Raw genomic sequence first — 16,333 nt, forward strand, 5'->3', positions numbered from 1 at the left:
AAGAATAACAATAGTCTCTTTATACACCTAAAATAGGAAGCATATGTTCATGCTGACATATTTAAGTGGATTTGATTCCCATTCATACCGTGATGGACTGATTTAAAGATGAAATATAGAAGTTCCTCATTTGGAAAAAATCATCTCCACTACCAGCTATTGTAAAATACTCTGCCTTGTGTAGGTATAATCCAGTCACTCAAAAACAATTTTAAATTTACTTAGAAAAAAACATGCAACGTAGAGAAAATGTTATGCTTCACCATATACTCTCTTGACATTAACCTACATACATAACTTTTTTCTTTTTTTTTTTTTAATTTCCAAATTTAAGAAAGATATTCATCCCTCTAGTGATGTATATTAGGTATAAGTACTTTCATTTTATAAGCTAATTTATGACTACAGGTTTCTCTCATGGGATTTCCTCAGTCTTAAATAACCCTTTCTATTTTCTTTCTTACATAATCCATCTTTATAATCCATGCTTTTCTTCTTTCTTTCTGCTCCCTGGATTCCTCTCTTGCTTTTACTCAGTCTCTTTTGGGTCTTTTCCTATGCTTTTTCTGTAAATGAGATTATATAACCAACTAATTTCCTTTTGCAATTTTATCTGTAGCAATACTGCTAATATAACAAACACATGAAAAGATGCTCAACATCACTCATTATCAGAGAAATGCAAATCAAAACTACTATGAGGTACCATTTTACGCCAGTCAGAATGGCTGCGACCCGAAAGTCTACAAGCAATAAATGCTGGAGAGGGTGTGGAGAAAAGGGAATCCTCTTACACTGTTGGTGGGAATGCAAACTAGTACAGCCACTATGGAGAACAGTGTGGAGATTCCTTAAAAAACTGGAAATAGAACTGCCTTATGACCCAGCCATCCCACTGCTGGGCATACACACTGAGGAAACCAGAATTGAAACAGACACGTGTACCCCAATGTTCAATGCAGCACCGTTTATAATAGCCAGGACATGGAAGCAACCTAGATGTCCATCAGCAGATGAATGGATAAGAAAGCAGTGGTACATATACACAATGGAGTATTACTCAGCCATTAAAAAGAATACATTTGAATCAGTTCTAATGAGGTGGATGAAACTGGAGCCGATTATACAGAGTGAAGTAAGCCAGAAAGAAAAACACCAATACAGTATACTAACACATATATATGGAATTTAGAAAGACGGTAACAATAACCATGTATATGAGACTGCAAAAGAGACAGTGATGTATAGAACAGTCTTTTGGACTTTGTGGGAGAGGGAGATGGTGCGATGATTTGGGAGAATGGCATTGAAACATGTATAATATCATATATGAAAAGAGTCGCCAGTCCAGGTTCGATGCACGATACTGGATGCTTGGGATGACCCAGAGGGATGGTACGGGGAGGGAGGAGGGAGGAGGGTTCAGGATGGGAAACACGTGTATACCTGTGGCAGATTCATGTTGATATATGGCAAAACCAATACCATATTGTAAAGTTAAAAAATAAAATATAAAAAAAAGAATAGTAAGAACCAGTGTTCACAGAACACTTGCTTTGAACTTGAAAATTTTCAATGCCCTTTATGTGTAACTATCTACTGTAACTGTAAAAGATAGAAATTATTATCTACCATTTACATATAAGTGAGACAAAGCAATATTACATTACTTGCCCTAGAACATTCATCTAGAATGAAGTGCTCCAAGTTTCAATTCCAGGAAACATAATTCTAAGGATAAGTTATTAAGTACTGTAAGCTTCTCATACCACAAGATCCATCTGAACATAGTCTGAGGCTGCTAATTCCCAAATGTATTTTTCCAACTCAGATTTTTCACATGAGCTCAAAATCCATGGATCTAACTCCCTGCAAGAAGCATCTACTCATACCACTAACTGAAATGCAGCAGTTTGAATATTAAATTGTTTTATTTACTCCCATACTAGGTCCTCGGTGCTGTTCCCATCTCAGAAAGATGCACCACTAATCCCCCATTGACTTAGTCACAGACTTGACTTAGGCTCACTCATTGCTCCCAATCCAAAAATAAGTCCTATCAATGTGGTTTCCAAAATATATCTCAAATCATCACATCATTCGTCTCTATGGACACCACCACTTTGCTACAGGGATCTAAAATATCTTCTTTTATTTATAAGTTCATACCATTTTCCACAATTTGACCAGCGTTGAGTTTTCAAAAATTCAAAACTGTCATTTCTCTGCTTAAAACCTTTCAGTGTCCCTCACTGTCTTTATGAGATTTAAAAATCTTAATATAATAAACCGCTTCTTTCCAGAATTTACTCTTGGCACATCCTCAGTCCCTCAGTGTCACACCACATTGAACTGCATTCTTGGGTTTCCTCCTCTCAACCGCCTTGTTTTCTCCTCTTGCCCACCTCTTTGTTCATCAAGCTGGCAGCTTGACATTTCTTCTAAGCATAACTATGTCATCTCTATGCCATCCACTTCTAGGGAGGTATCTAAGAGAAATAATATATATATGTTCCTCAGAAGACTTGCATAATAATCTTCCTAGAAGATTTAGTAATAATAGGCAAGGAGTGAAAATAACCCACATTTTCATGAGTACCAGAGTGATGTGGTAGTTTTTCCCGAAGAGAACTGCCCAACTAACCATACCTCCTGTTGGGCACTTCCTTATGTTGTCCCCTCTCTTGAGTTTGTGTTGCTCTTGTAATTTCTCATTGACTGCTGGAATACATCAGTTGTGAAACTTTGTGGTTTCTGACGCTGGTTCATAAGACTTGCAGCTTATCTTTCAGCATTTTGGAACATTCTCTCTTGATACACACTTTTATAGAACCCAGTCATGGTGATATAAGAAGCCTAAGTTAACTACATGGAAAAACCATCTGTTGACACTGGTTGACACTCCCAGCTAATAATCCAGCCAATATCCAGCATCAGCTGCCAATCATGGGACTGAGGCATCTGGGGAATCCAGCCCCAGCTTCAACCTGTGATTGCAGGAGAAACCCTGAGTGATCACTGCCCAGCCAAACACGGTCAGTCTCAGCACTGTTAGAAACAGTATTTATAGTTTTGTGAAAGTCACAGAAATAGGGAACCAGGACAAAATGATAAACAAAAATTATAGATTCATGTAATGTTACTCTATGCAAAAACAAAAATGAATACTCTTGTGTACAAAAAGTTCTTAACACAAAATAGTACATGTGATATGGCTCAATATAAAATGTAAGTTAAAAAAAATAATACCATCTCATCTAATTAGAACAGTGGTTTAACAGTGGTCATGATGTAATCTTCTGGCATAAGGAAAATGTTCTGTATCTTGATAAATGGGTTTGGGACATGAGTGTAAAACGCAAATTGTACACTTAAGATGTGTGTGTTTCACACTATGTAAATTGTACTGAAAAATTGTCATTGAGCCAAAAGCAGTATTTTTGTAACAATAGTGACTGGTCAGCCTTCGATAAGTTATTAAAGTCTGTTTTTTCCTATGTCAATAAAGTAACTATTATCATATTTAAAATGTGTATTATATAGTCTCAAGATCTTCCATTTTATCACTTCAGCACAGTGTGTTTCTTAATTTCTCATATGACATATTTTCAAGAACTTTTAGTAATTGTATGTTCTCCTGTTATTTGCCAATAAATATTAATGCCCAAGGGCTGATCATAAAATTCCAAAAGAAAGGACCATTGTGTAAAAGCATGAATTTATTATCTTCATTATGGTCTGGTATGAACTAAGATAGTTTTAGTTTTGGCAAACTCATGCTGTCCACAATAAATAAAATCTGAGGGTCTTGTTTTACATTTATTAATTGTTCTAATACATTTTATTCTCCTTCTTGAAATAAGTAGTTCATTTTACACAGCAGTTCTCAAGTCAGTTTTTATGCCCACATTTGCCGACATCCTAAACCATGTCATATCCCTGCTTTGAGCTCCTGTAATATCATGAGCTCCATTACCACTTGTGTGATTAAAGTTACCACGTTGTGATGAATTGATTCAGCAAAGAATAGTGTTGACATACTTTTTATCCTCAGCATTCAATATGATCTTAAAATCTCCTCTTCACAAAAAATTGTTCCTGCAATTTTAATTTTTAGATATTCCTTACAAGCTATAATGATCAAAATCATGCCATCATGCATACAGACAGATTCTGGCCAGTAGGTCAATATTCAATAAATGATATAATAGCTATAAGCATTAACCCAGGCTGTGGGTCATTTCAGGGTTTCTCAGGTGGCATTAGTGGTAAAGAACCCAACTACCAATATAGGAGACACAAGAGATGTAGGTTTGATCCCTGGGTTGGGAAGATCCCCTGGAGGAGGGCATGGCAACCTCCTCCAGTAATTCTTGCCTGGAGAATCTCATAGATAGAGAAGCATGGCAGGAGAATCCCATAGATAGAGGAGTCCATAGGGTCACAAGAGTTGGATATGACTGAAGCAACTTAGCAAGTGGATCAATTCAGTTTTTATTTTTTTAGAAATATGTGATCTACACAACATGAAACATATACACACTGGAACACTAGAATAATAAAAACATCATAACAACACATTCAAATTTCTCCACAGGTTCTCAAGGGGATTTATTGGCATTATCTACAAAAAGCCCTTCAGATAACAATAAAGACTTGAAATAAAATATGGAGGGAAAATGCTTCAGTGAATTAAAACACATTTATCAGATTTAGAGATTGACTATTTACATTCCTATGATGTGTAGTTTCATGGTAACGACAGGTTACTACTGGTAAGTGATTTTTTTTTTTCTCAACAACTGATATAAATTGAGCATTATTTGTTTCACAGAAGTTTTGAATCCCCTCTTTTATATTTGTCAGCATTCTTGTTTTCTTTTTGTTTCAACAGTCATGTTCATATTAGTGTCTTTAGTTCAGTATTCATTCCTCACTTACTATTTAAAGGATAGATAAGGCATCATCATTGATAAGAGGAGCAATATCATTGAAACATTAAGCTATTTATAAAATGGACTTGAGAATATAAAATAAAATTTTGCCTGTGAATGACATAATCAAAAGATACCATTATCTCTCAAGGTACCATTTGAGCACACGACATTAATGGAACACTACATGTAGAATTAAATTAAAAAATAACATGGAGAATGAAGGAAATATGTAATATCAAATCAAAATTGCAAAATCTCTACCATTACACTTTAATATTCATGTTATTGCTAAGTAAATGCAACAGTTTAAGCAACAAAAGACTTCCAAAACAAAAGATACACTCAGTGCAATCCTTTGGTTTGGCAATATAGAATTTTCCATGAAGCTCAGTAAATCCTTATGTCTCCATTGCTCTCGAGGGTCAGTTAGCAAAATAAGGATTCCATGCCATATTTTATCTTTTGCTCCCTTAATTCTGATTATATACATAAAATAGAAAAAGAGAGTGTTGAAATAATGAATAAAGGATGAAAGCAAAGAAAACGAAAGCCTGATGTCTATCTACACAGACATTTATTTGTATATCTAAGTGACAAACATTAACTAGGCTGCTCTGGAATTGGGCTAATTATTTTTCTACATTATGAGAGTTTCTTGTAATTTTATAGTATTATTCATTTGAAACCAATTATGCTTCCTATTTAAACTACTAAGCCAGATGATTTGAAACAAGAATATTCTGATCTCCAGTTTAACATATACAGTAAGTTACCTACATAGCAAACTTCAAGCTGTGAACTTTTGAAGACGCGAATGTGAAGACTCATGTCCAATCACTTCTGTTAATTCTTATTTCTGACATACATTGTCACAAGTGAGGTTTCTTTACAAGTGGTTGTGCTTTTGTGTACAAGCTGAAGATAGATCTGCAAGAGGACAACTTCATTGAACTCCCTGCTGTGCAACACAGGAGCTTACAATGAAGACCTCATGGAATTGGAGGCCCAGAGAAAGAATGAAGAGATAAGGGGAAGAAGAGATAAGGGGAAGAAGAAATAAACGAAGAACCAAAGAGACTCATCATGCAGGAGATAGCAAAAAGATGTTATTTGAGGAAGCACTGTTCGTTTTTCAGGCCCAGGATCCTAACATAGACCTACTACTATATGAAGGTTGCAGCAGTGGTTCAGAATTTAATCTAGTGCTAACATGTCACTTATGATATAAAGAGCTACTACCTAGACATCACTGGATAATTTTTTCAAGGGGGTAGATAGAATTGAATCCAGGAAGGAACCAAAACCTGTGTCATTAGCATCAGGCATGAGTGAAATTGCAGCTTGCACTCCATCTCTAATTCTGATGATCCTTCAGCTCTTCCATTTTCTACTTCCTGTATCTCCTCTGGTCAGTAACTGTTCTTGCCAGGTCGTTAATGTCAGCTGTTGTACTGTACTACTGTACTTTTCAAAGTCTTGTTTTGTTCAGTTGCTAAGCCATGTTCAACTCCTTGTGACTCCATGGATTGAAGTATACCAGGCTCCTCTGTCTTCCACTGTCTCCTGGAGTTTGTTCAAATTCATGCCCGTTGAATCAGTGATGCCATGCAATCATCTCATCATCTGTCACTCCCTTCTCCTTCTGCCATCAGTCTTTCCCAGCATCAAGGTCTTTTACAATGAAGTCAGCTCTTCCCATAAGGGGGCCAAAGTATTGGAGCTTAACCAACAGTCCATCCAGTGAATATTCAGGGGAGATATCCTTAAGGGTTGATTGGATTAATATCCTTGTGGTCCAAGGGACTCTCAAGAGCATTTTCAAGCACCACAAATTAAAAGTATAAATTTTTCTGCAGCCAGGCTTCTTTATAGTCCAACTATCCCATCTGTACACATGACAACTGGAAAAAAAACATAGCTTTGACTATATGAACCTTTGTAGGCATAGTGATGTCTCTGCTTTTTAATAGGCTGTCTAGGTTTGTCATAGCTTTCCTTTCAAGTAGCAAGTGTCTTTTAATTTCATGGCTGCAGTCAGCTAATGAATCATTGATTCATTCAATGATTGATTCATTCAATCAATAATTGAAAAATCAATCACTAATGATTTTGCAGCCCAAGAAAATAAAAGCTGTCACTGCTTCTGGTATACCACCTTCTATTTGCCATGAATTGATGAGACCAGATGCTCTAATCCTATATATATAGTTTAATGTTGAGTTTCAAGTCAGCTTTTTTAATTCTCCTCTTTCACCTTCCATAGGCTCTTTATTTTCTCTTCCCTTTCTCCCATTAGAGTGCTATCATCTGCATACGTGAGATTGCCGATATTTCTTCCAGAAATCTGGATTCTAGCTTGTGATTCATTTAGCCTGGCATTTTGCATGGTGTACTCCTCATTTAAGCTAAATAAGCAGGGTGACAATATACAGCCTTGTCATACTCTCTTCTCACTTTTGAACCAATCATTTTTTTTCCACATCTGGTTCTAATTGTCGCTTCTTGACCTGCATTCAGGCTTCTCAGAAGGCAAGTAAGGTGGTCTGGCACTCCCATCCCTTTTAAGAATTTTCTACCATTTGTGGTCATCCACATAGGCAGTGGCAACCCACTCCAGTACTCTTGCCTGGAAAATCCCATGGACGGAGGAGCCTGGTGGGCTGCAGTCCATGGGGTCACCAGGAGTCAGACATGACTAAAGCGACTTAGCAGCAGCACTACATAGTTAAAGGCTTTAGCATAGTCAATGAAGCAGAAGTAGATTTTTTTTTTTCTTGAGCTCCCTTGTTTTCTCAATTATCCAATGAATTTTGGCAATTTGACCTCTGGTTCCTCTGCCTTTTCTAAACCCAGCTTGTACATCTGGAAGTTCAAATACTGCTGAAGCCTAACTTTAAGGATTTTGAGCATAATCTTGCTAGCATGTGAAATGAGTGCAATTGTGTGGTAGTTTAAATATTCTTTGGTATCACCCTTATCTAAGATTGGAATGAAAACTGACCTTATCCAGTCTGGTGGTCACTGCTTAGTTTTCTAAATCAGCTGGCATATTGAGTGCAGCACTTTAATAGCATCATATTTTAGGATTTTAAATAGTCAGTTGTAATGCTCTCACCTTCACTAGCTTTGTTCATAGTAATGTTTCCTAAGGCCCAAAAGACTTCACACTCCAGAATGTTTAGGTCTATGTGAGTGAGACCATCCCATCGTGGTTATCCAGGTCATTAAGACCTTTCTTGTATAGTTTTCTGTATATTCTTAATCTCTTTTGCCTCTGTTAGCTCTTTACCATTTCTGTCCACTATTGTGCTCATCTTTAAATGAAATGTCCCCTTGATCTCTCCAATCTTCTTGAAGAGATCTCCAGTCTTTCCCATTCTATTGTCTTCCTCTCTTACTTTGCAGTGCTCATTTAAGAATGCTTTTTTATCTTTCCTTCTTATTTTCTGGCATTCTGCCTTCAGTAGTATATATCTTTCCCCTTTTCCTTTGCTTTTTGATTCTCTTCTTTCCTCAGCTATTTGTAAACCCTCCTCAGATAACCATTTTGTCTTCTTGTATTTCTTTTTCTTGGGTAATAGTTTTGGTCACTCCCTCCTATACAATGTTATGAATCTCTGTCCATAGTTCTTCAAGCACTCTGTCTACCATATCTAATCCCTAAAATCTCCACTGTATAATCATAAGGGATTTGATTTAGGTCATACATGAATGGCCTAATTGTTTCCCTTCTTTCTTCAGTTTAAGTCTGAATTTTGCAGTAAGGCATTCATCATCTGAGCCACAGTCAGCTCTAGGTCTTGTTTTACTGACTGTATAGTGCTTCTTCAGGTTTGGCTCCAAAGAACATAATCAATCTGATTTCAGTAGTGACAATCTGGTGATGTCTGTGGTAGATGTCCATGTCTTCAGCTGTTGGAAAAGATACTTGCTATGTCCAGCAAGATATATATATATTATATATATTAATATATATATATAATATATATTAATAAACTCTGCTAGCTTTTGCCCTGATTTCTTTTGTACTCCAAGGCTAAACTTGTCTGTTATTCTGGGTATGTCTTGACTTTCTTCTTTTGCATTCCAATCCCCTATGATGTAAAGTGCATTTGTTTGTTTGTTTGTTTTGGTGTTAGTTCTAGAAAGTTTTATAGGTCTTTATAGAGCTGGTCATGGAGAAGACAATGGCAACCCACTCCAGTACTCTTGCCTGGAAAATCCCATGGACGGAGGAGTCTGGTAGGCTGCAGTCCATGGGGTCACAAAGAGTTGGACACAACTGAACGACTTCACTTTCACTTTCATGCATTAGAGAAGGAAATGGCAACCCACTCCAGTGTTCTTGCCTGGAGAATCCTAGAGATGGGGGAGCCTGGTGGGCTGCGGTCTATGGGGTCGCACAGAGTTGGACACGACTGAAGCGACTTAGCAGTAGCAGCAGCATAGAGCTGGTCAACTTCACCTTCTTCCACATCGGTGGTTGGGGCATAGACGAATTACTGTGATGTTGAATGATTTGCCTTGGAAATGAGCTAAAATTATTCTTTGTTTTTTGAGACTGCACCCAAGGACTGCATTGTGGACTCTTTTTGTTGACAATGAGGGCTCCTCCATTTCTTGTAATGGATTATTGCCCACAAGAGTAGATAAAATGATCATATGAATTAAATTTTCCCATTTTCATCCATTTTAATTCCTAAGATATTGATGTTTACTCTTGCCATCTCCTCCTAGACCATGTTGAACTTACTTTGATTGAATGTACATAACATTTAATGTTCCTATGCAATATTGTTCTTTACAGCAGGGCACTTTACTTTCTACAACAGACACATCCACAACTGAAAGTCATTCCTGCTTTGGCCTAGCCACTTCTTTCTTATTGGAGCTATCAGTAATTGTCCTCTGCTCTTCCCCAGTAACATGCTGGACACCTTCCAAACTGGGGGGCTCATGTTTAGGCCCATCTTTCTATCTTTTTGCCTTTCCCTACTGTCCATGGGTTTCTTCAGGCAAGGACGCTGGAGTGGGTTGCCATTTCCTTCTCCAGTGGATCATACTTTGTTAGAATTTTTCACTATGACCCATCTTTCTTGAGTGGCCCTGCACAGCATGACTCATAACTTCATTAAGTTATGAAGGCCCCTTTGTCAGAACAAGACTATGGTCCATGAAGGGCAGATATGTATAGTAATAATATTATACACACACACACACACACATACACACACAGTCTAATAATATTCAGTCATAAAAAGAAGAAAATCCTGACACTTGCAAAAACATGGATGGACCTTGAGGACACTATGCTAAGTATACCATAAGATTAAAAATCTTCAATTTTTTGTTTTTATGTAATATTTGTGTGAGAAGTCTTCTAAACCTATTATAATACAGTACTATTAATACATAGGTAATTGTCTTAGTGGGGTACCTAAGCTAACTTTGTTGGAATTATTAGTAAGTTGGACTTAGAAATGCACTCTGAGAACAGAACTCATTCATATGTTGAGGGCTGACTGAACTCAATAACTCATTTGAAATCAAATTCAAGTTAATTTCTTTCCCATGCTTTCCAAATCTATTTCTTTCACCAAATTTCCATTTCTTTGAGGCACACAGTATTCTATTCACCTCTTAAGAAATCATTCTCAATATCTTTTCTACATTTTTTGTCAAACCTGACACAAATTAGTCTGTAATTCATCTCCTAAATATTATGCAGTGTCAATGGTTATAATCTGAGGTACTGCCACTAATCTAATAATTTTATACATACCAATTGGTCTTTTGAAGTTTATACTTTAAAATCAAGGTGAGACTTTGATATTTCTCTCTCAAAAATTCTTGATGATTCTATATTATATTCATAAATATCTAAATCACTTCATATGTCATAATGTTCCCTTGACTTGTGTCATCGGTTCCTTCAGTCCATCTCACAAAAAAGTTGTCATTTGATTTAACTTGGTATCTAACACTTTCCTCTTTCTGACGAATTACCATACATGCATCGTCACTAACTTTTCCTTACATGGCTTGCTCCTAGTTATTCAACTATCAGTTCTAATTAACTCCTTAGGAGAGCATTCCCTAGCAGCTGCTGGCTGACTTAGAATACTTTTGTAATTCTTTCTTAGTCCTTAGAGTCTTTATTTGCATAGCACTTATCAAAATGTATGGTAACACCTTGTGTAATTTCTTTCTATGACCATTAACTTTAAAATTGTTGAGAAAAGATATCATGAATTCTATTTCTGAATTTCTAGCATCTGCTCCTCTAGCATCATCTCCTCCTTACTATATTTAAAAAAAGGCTGAAAAGTGTTTTTGAATTAATAAAGACATTATCAAATGGTTGAGATTCAATAAATAAAATTTTGCATTAAAATCAATTAAGGAATAATTTAATTTTGGATATTAACAAGCAATTATATATAAATTTAATCATCCTTCTACTGAAGATTACCAAGCCAAGACAACAGAGAAACAGAGGTTGACATTAATAAATCTGACATTTATAATTATTACTATCATCTGGAGGTTTTCTAATTTAAAACAAAAGTTGTTTTAGAAAAAAATATTTAAAATGGTAAAATAATAAACCCAGACTATAATCTATAAAAATAGGGTAATCTTGAATGAAATGATATATAACTCAAAATAAGAAATCAATAAGTGCTTCTAATTACATGTTTGAGTTGTAAAGAGAATTAATAGTGGAAGATAAACTAGAGAGCATGTTAAAAACAGAGACATCACTTTGCCAACAAAGGTTCATATAGTCAAAGCTATGATTTTTCCAGTAGTCATGTATGGATGTGAGAGTTGAATCATATAGAAGGCTGACTGCCAAAGAACTGATGTTTTTGAACTGTGGTGCTGGAGAAGACTCTTGAGAGTCCCTTGGACTGCAAAGAGATCCAACCAGTCAATCCAAAAAGAAATCACCCCTGAATATTCATTGGAAGGACTGATGCTGAAACTGAAACTCCAACACTTTGACCACCTGATGTGAAGTGCCAACTGATTGGAAATGACCTTGATGCTGCGAAAGATGTAGGACCCTTGATGCAGGAGGAGAAGGGGGTGACAGAGGAAGAGATGATTGGATGACATCATCAACTCAATGGAGATGATTTTGAGCAAACTCCAGGAGGTAGTGAAGGACAGGGAAGCCCAGTGTACTGCAGTTCATGGGGTCACAAAGAGTCAGATACAACTTAGTGACTGAACAACAAATAGTGGGAGATAGGTTACAGTGAAAGATCAAGATCAATCACAGAGCAGCATATGAAGAAAATATATAAAAGTATAATATAAAAAGTTTAAAGAAACAAAAAGAAGGCATAATATACATGCAATTCAAGCTCCAAGAGGAGAGGAAAGTGGAAGAAGCTATATCGAGACTGTTCTAAAACTGATGAGATAGTTTCATGAAGAAAGCCATGATTAGATAGTCATCATCTCAGTAATAATTACTCAACTCAGAAGGTAAGTTTTAAGAAAATAACTGGAAACTTATAATTCAATACACAACAAAATATTTTTTAGTATCAAAGATAATACAAATATATTTTCTGAATAAAACACAACTGATATAATTTGTCAAATGTAGGCCTGGATAATAATAATAATAAAGGCAGTGTTTCATTTATGGGAATATTGACATATGTAAATAGAGAAATAAAGAGAAACTGAACATGATGAAAAATATACTTGATAATGGTGAACTTGTTGGTCCAGACTAACTCGTCTACTGATAATGAGTAGAAAAGCTTTATAAAAATAAAAATATTGTCCTATAAATTTCAGTGAGCCAACAGCAAAAATATGAGAGTTTATGGGGCTATGAGAAGAATAAAACCTAAGGAAGTTAGACCAATATTAGGGTGTGCATTAGCAGTATCTGACAATTCTGAATAAAGCAGCAAGAGCCATAGAATGTCTATTTAGAAAATATTGAAAGAATCATAATCTTAAGATAAAAATCTGATATCCGATCCCATGATTTAAATTCAGTTTCCATAGCAATACACTGTGAGGGTAAGGTAAACAAAAGGAAAAAATAAAAGAAAAAATTAAATATTCATAGGGACTAAAGTCTAGTTTTGTATTATTATTTTATTAAATTTCTAAATGAATTAAATATTAGCCTCTCTAGTCCAATATCTGCCAGAAGCAAAGCATAGACTCCAAATATTGATGCAATCATTAAAACAAAATATATGGCAGTCAAAAATAATGCACAGTGCTAAGATATAACCATATATGAGTGAAAGTCACTCAGTCATGTCTGACTCTTTGAGACCCCATGGACTATACAGTCCATGGAATTCTCCAGGCCAGAATAATGGAGTGGGTGGCCTAGCCCTTCTCCAGGGGATCTTTCTAAGCCACGGATCAAACCCAGGTCCCCACATTAAATAATACAAATTAGTGCATAAATTAATTTAAGAGAAAAAATAATGTGATCATAACAAAAATTTACTTTTGAGATGATTAAGATTCACAGTCTTTTGAAGAAAGATCAATAACAAAAGCACAAGTAAATAATATTAATATATGAAAATGAGAGCATTACTACATACACTAGAAATTTCAAAAAGGCTATTGGCATTCTTTCCAATAAGCTTGAAAATTTAAAAGAAATGAAAAAACTTAATCCAGAACAATTGAAACTCATAAGAATAAACAGAAAGTATAAATATTAAAAAAATAAACTACTAAATAAAATTGAATTTATATTAAACTCTTCCCTACAATTGAATTCCATGCCCAGATGTTTTTTCCTTTGAATCTTATTCTAGGAAGATATTCTAGGAAAAGTTGCATAAATTAAAGATTAACTGTCAGAGAATAATAAAAAAGAATATAACTTAACTAAGCCAGTACAGCTTTGATAGTAAAATAGAAGAAGGAAATGACAAGGGATTAAAACTATAGTCTTTTTTTTTTAATTAATTTTATTTTATTTTTAAACTTTACATAATTGTATTAGTTTTGCCAAATATCCAAATGAATCCACCACAGGTATACATGTGTTCCCCATCCTGAACCCTCCTCCCTCCTCCCTCCCCATACCACCCCTCTGGGTCGTCCCAGTGCACCAGCCCCAAGCATCCAGTATCGTGCATTGAACCTGGACTGGCATCTCGTTTCATACATGATATTTTACATGTTTCAATGCCATTCTCCCAAATCTTCCCACCCTCTCCCTCTCCCACAGAGTCTTTGTTCCAGTAATATCACTAATTCAGAAGTTCTAAAACACAATTAAGATAATTCAAAGACTAAATAAATGGAAGGTATCACATATTCATTAATGAAAACACTATAAAAATGAATTTTTGTCAAATTTATTTATAAAGATCTCATAATCTCTCAAAAAAACTGTTTATCAAGTTGATTGTAACATTTATATGAAAACATAAAAGGACTAGAGTAGACAAAAACCTTGAAGAGGAAGAGTATACCATACAGTATCTCAAAATATATCATAAAAATACAATGAGACAATTTGATATTGGCTCAAACTTAATGGGCAACTAAATCAAACAAACAAACAAAAAAATCCAGCAATATATCCTCATATATATTTATATTTAAGGAGATGGCAATGGCACCCCACTCCAGTACTCTAGCCTGGAAAATCCCATGGACGGAGGAGCCTGGTGGGCTGCAGTCCATGGGGTCATGAAGAGTTGGACACAACTGAGTGACTTCACTTTCACTTTTCACTCTCATGCATTGGAGAAGGAAATGGCAACCCACTCCAGTGTTCTTGCCTGGAGAATCCCAGGGACAGAGGAGCCTGGTAGGCTGCCGTCTCTGGGGTTTCAAAGAGTCGGACATGACTGAAGCGACTTAGCAGCAGTAGCAGCAGCATATTTATATTTAATTATAGTATGATAGAAGAAGTGACAAATGAATCATTTTTTAATTAATGGTGATAATTTAACTGACATCTATAAATAATATATTTATTTTATTATCCAAACTTGAGTCCCACCCCATACTTAAAAATAGATTCAAGTTGAATTGTAGATCATGATATTAAAAGCAGAAAAAATCATAGAAAGTGACATAGAGCAATATCTTCATATCTTAGAGAGTTTGCAAATAGTACACAGATATAAAAATTTGATAGATTTCTCTATAGCAAATTTAAGAATTTATGGTCATATACTAGTCAGATCAAATAAAGTACTAAATAAAAAAGTATTAAAAATAAATGACAAAAATTTTACTGCAGCAAAAAAGATAAAAAAAAAAAAAAACCTCAGCAACTTTTGATTTCTGATTTCAGCACATAGAAGTTGCCAATACATCTTAGTAATAATGAAAAATCTAAGCAAACTGAAAAATGTACCTGAGAGATCAAGAAGGGAAGTGAAACCGTAAGGCATATCATTATCTTCCAAACTGGAAAGACAGACAGGCAAACACAGAGAATCAAAAATCACTGGGACAGAGGACTCTTCTGGAGCCAGTATTAGGGTAGGAAAAACTGAAATGCAGATTGAGGAATTACTGGAGGTTCAGGACAGACAATTCTGAGAGATTATCAGTTGCACAGGGACCCAGTCATTGTTGCTGGAGCCCACATAAGTTTGTAAGCTTTACCTCCATAGTGCTAGCAGTTTCTCAGATAAAAATTCCCTCATATTTCCTGCAGGGGTGAGGGAAGGGAGACATCTTGAAATATACCAAGGCATTCTGTAGTCCTTAAATCTGTCCTCAGGTGAAACTATTTAAATAGAGTCAAATCTGTAGGATTTTATCAGAGCCTAACTCATTGCAGCTCAGTTCAGTTGCTCAGTCCTGTTCAACTCTTTGCAACCCCCTGGACTGCAGCACGCCAGGCCTCCCTGTCCATCACCAACTCCCAGAATTTACTCAAACTCATGTCCATCGAATCGGTGATGCCATCCAACCATCTCATCCTCTGTCGTCCCCTTCCTCTCTGGCCTACAATCTTTCCCAGCATCAGGGTCTTTTCAAATGAGTCAGTTCTTCTCATCAGGTGGCCAAAGTATTGGTGTTTCAGCCATCAGTCCTTCCAGTGAATATTCAGGATTGATTTCATTAGGGATGGACTGGATATATCTCTTTGCAGTCCAAGGGACTCTCAAGAGTATTCTCAACACCACAGTTCAAAAGCATCAATTCTTTGGTGCTCTGCTTTCTTTATAGTCCAATTCTCATATCTGTACACGACTACTGGAAAAACTATAGTTTGGACTAGACAGACCTTTGCCAGCAAAATAAAGTCTCTGCTTTTTAATATGCTGCATAGGTTGGTCATAACTTCTCTTCCAAGGAGCAAGTGTCTTTTAATTTCATCACTGCAGTCACCATTTGCAGTGATTTCGGAGCCCCAAAAAATAGTC

The sequence above is a fragment of the Bos grunniens genome, chromosome 12 (assembly GCF_055505025.1).
Source record: "Bos grunniens cultivar Pamir isolate PY7600 chromosome 12, Bosgru_T2T1.0, whole genome shotgun sequence".
Classification (NCBI taxonomy): Eukaryota; Metazoa; Chordata; class Mammalia; order Artiodactyla; family Bovidae; genus Bos; species Bos grunniens.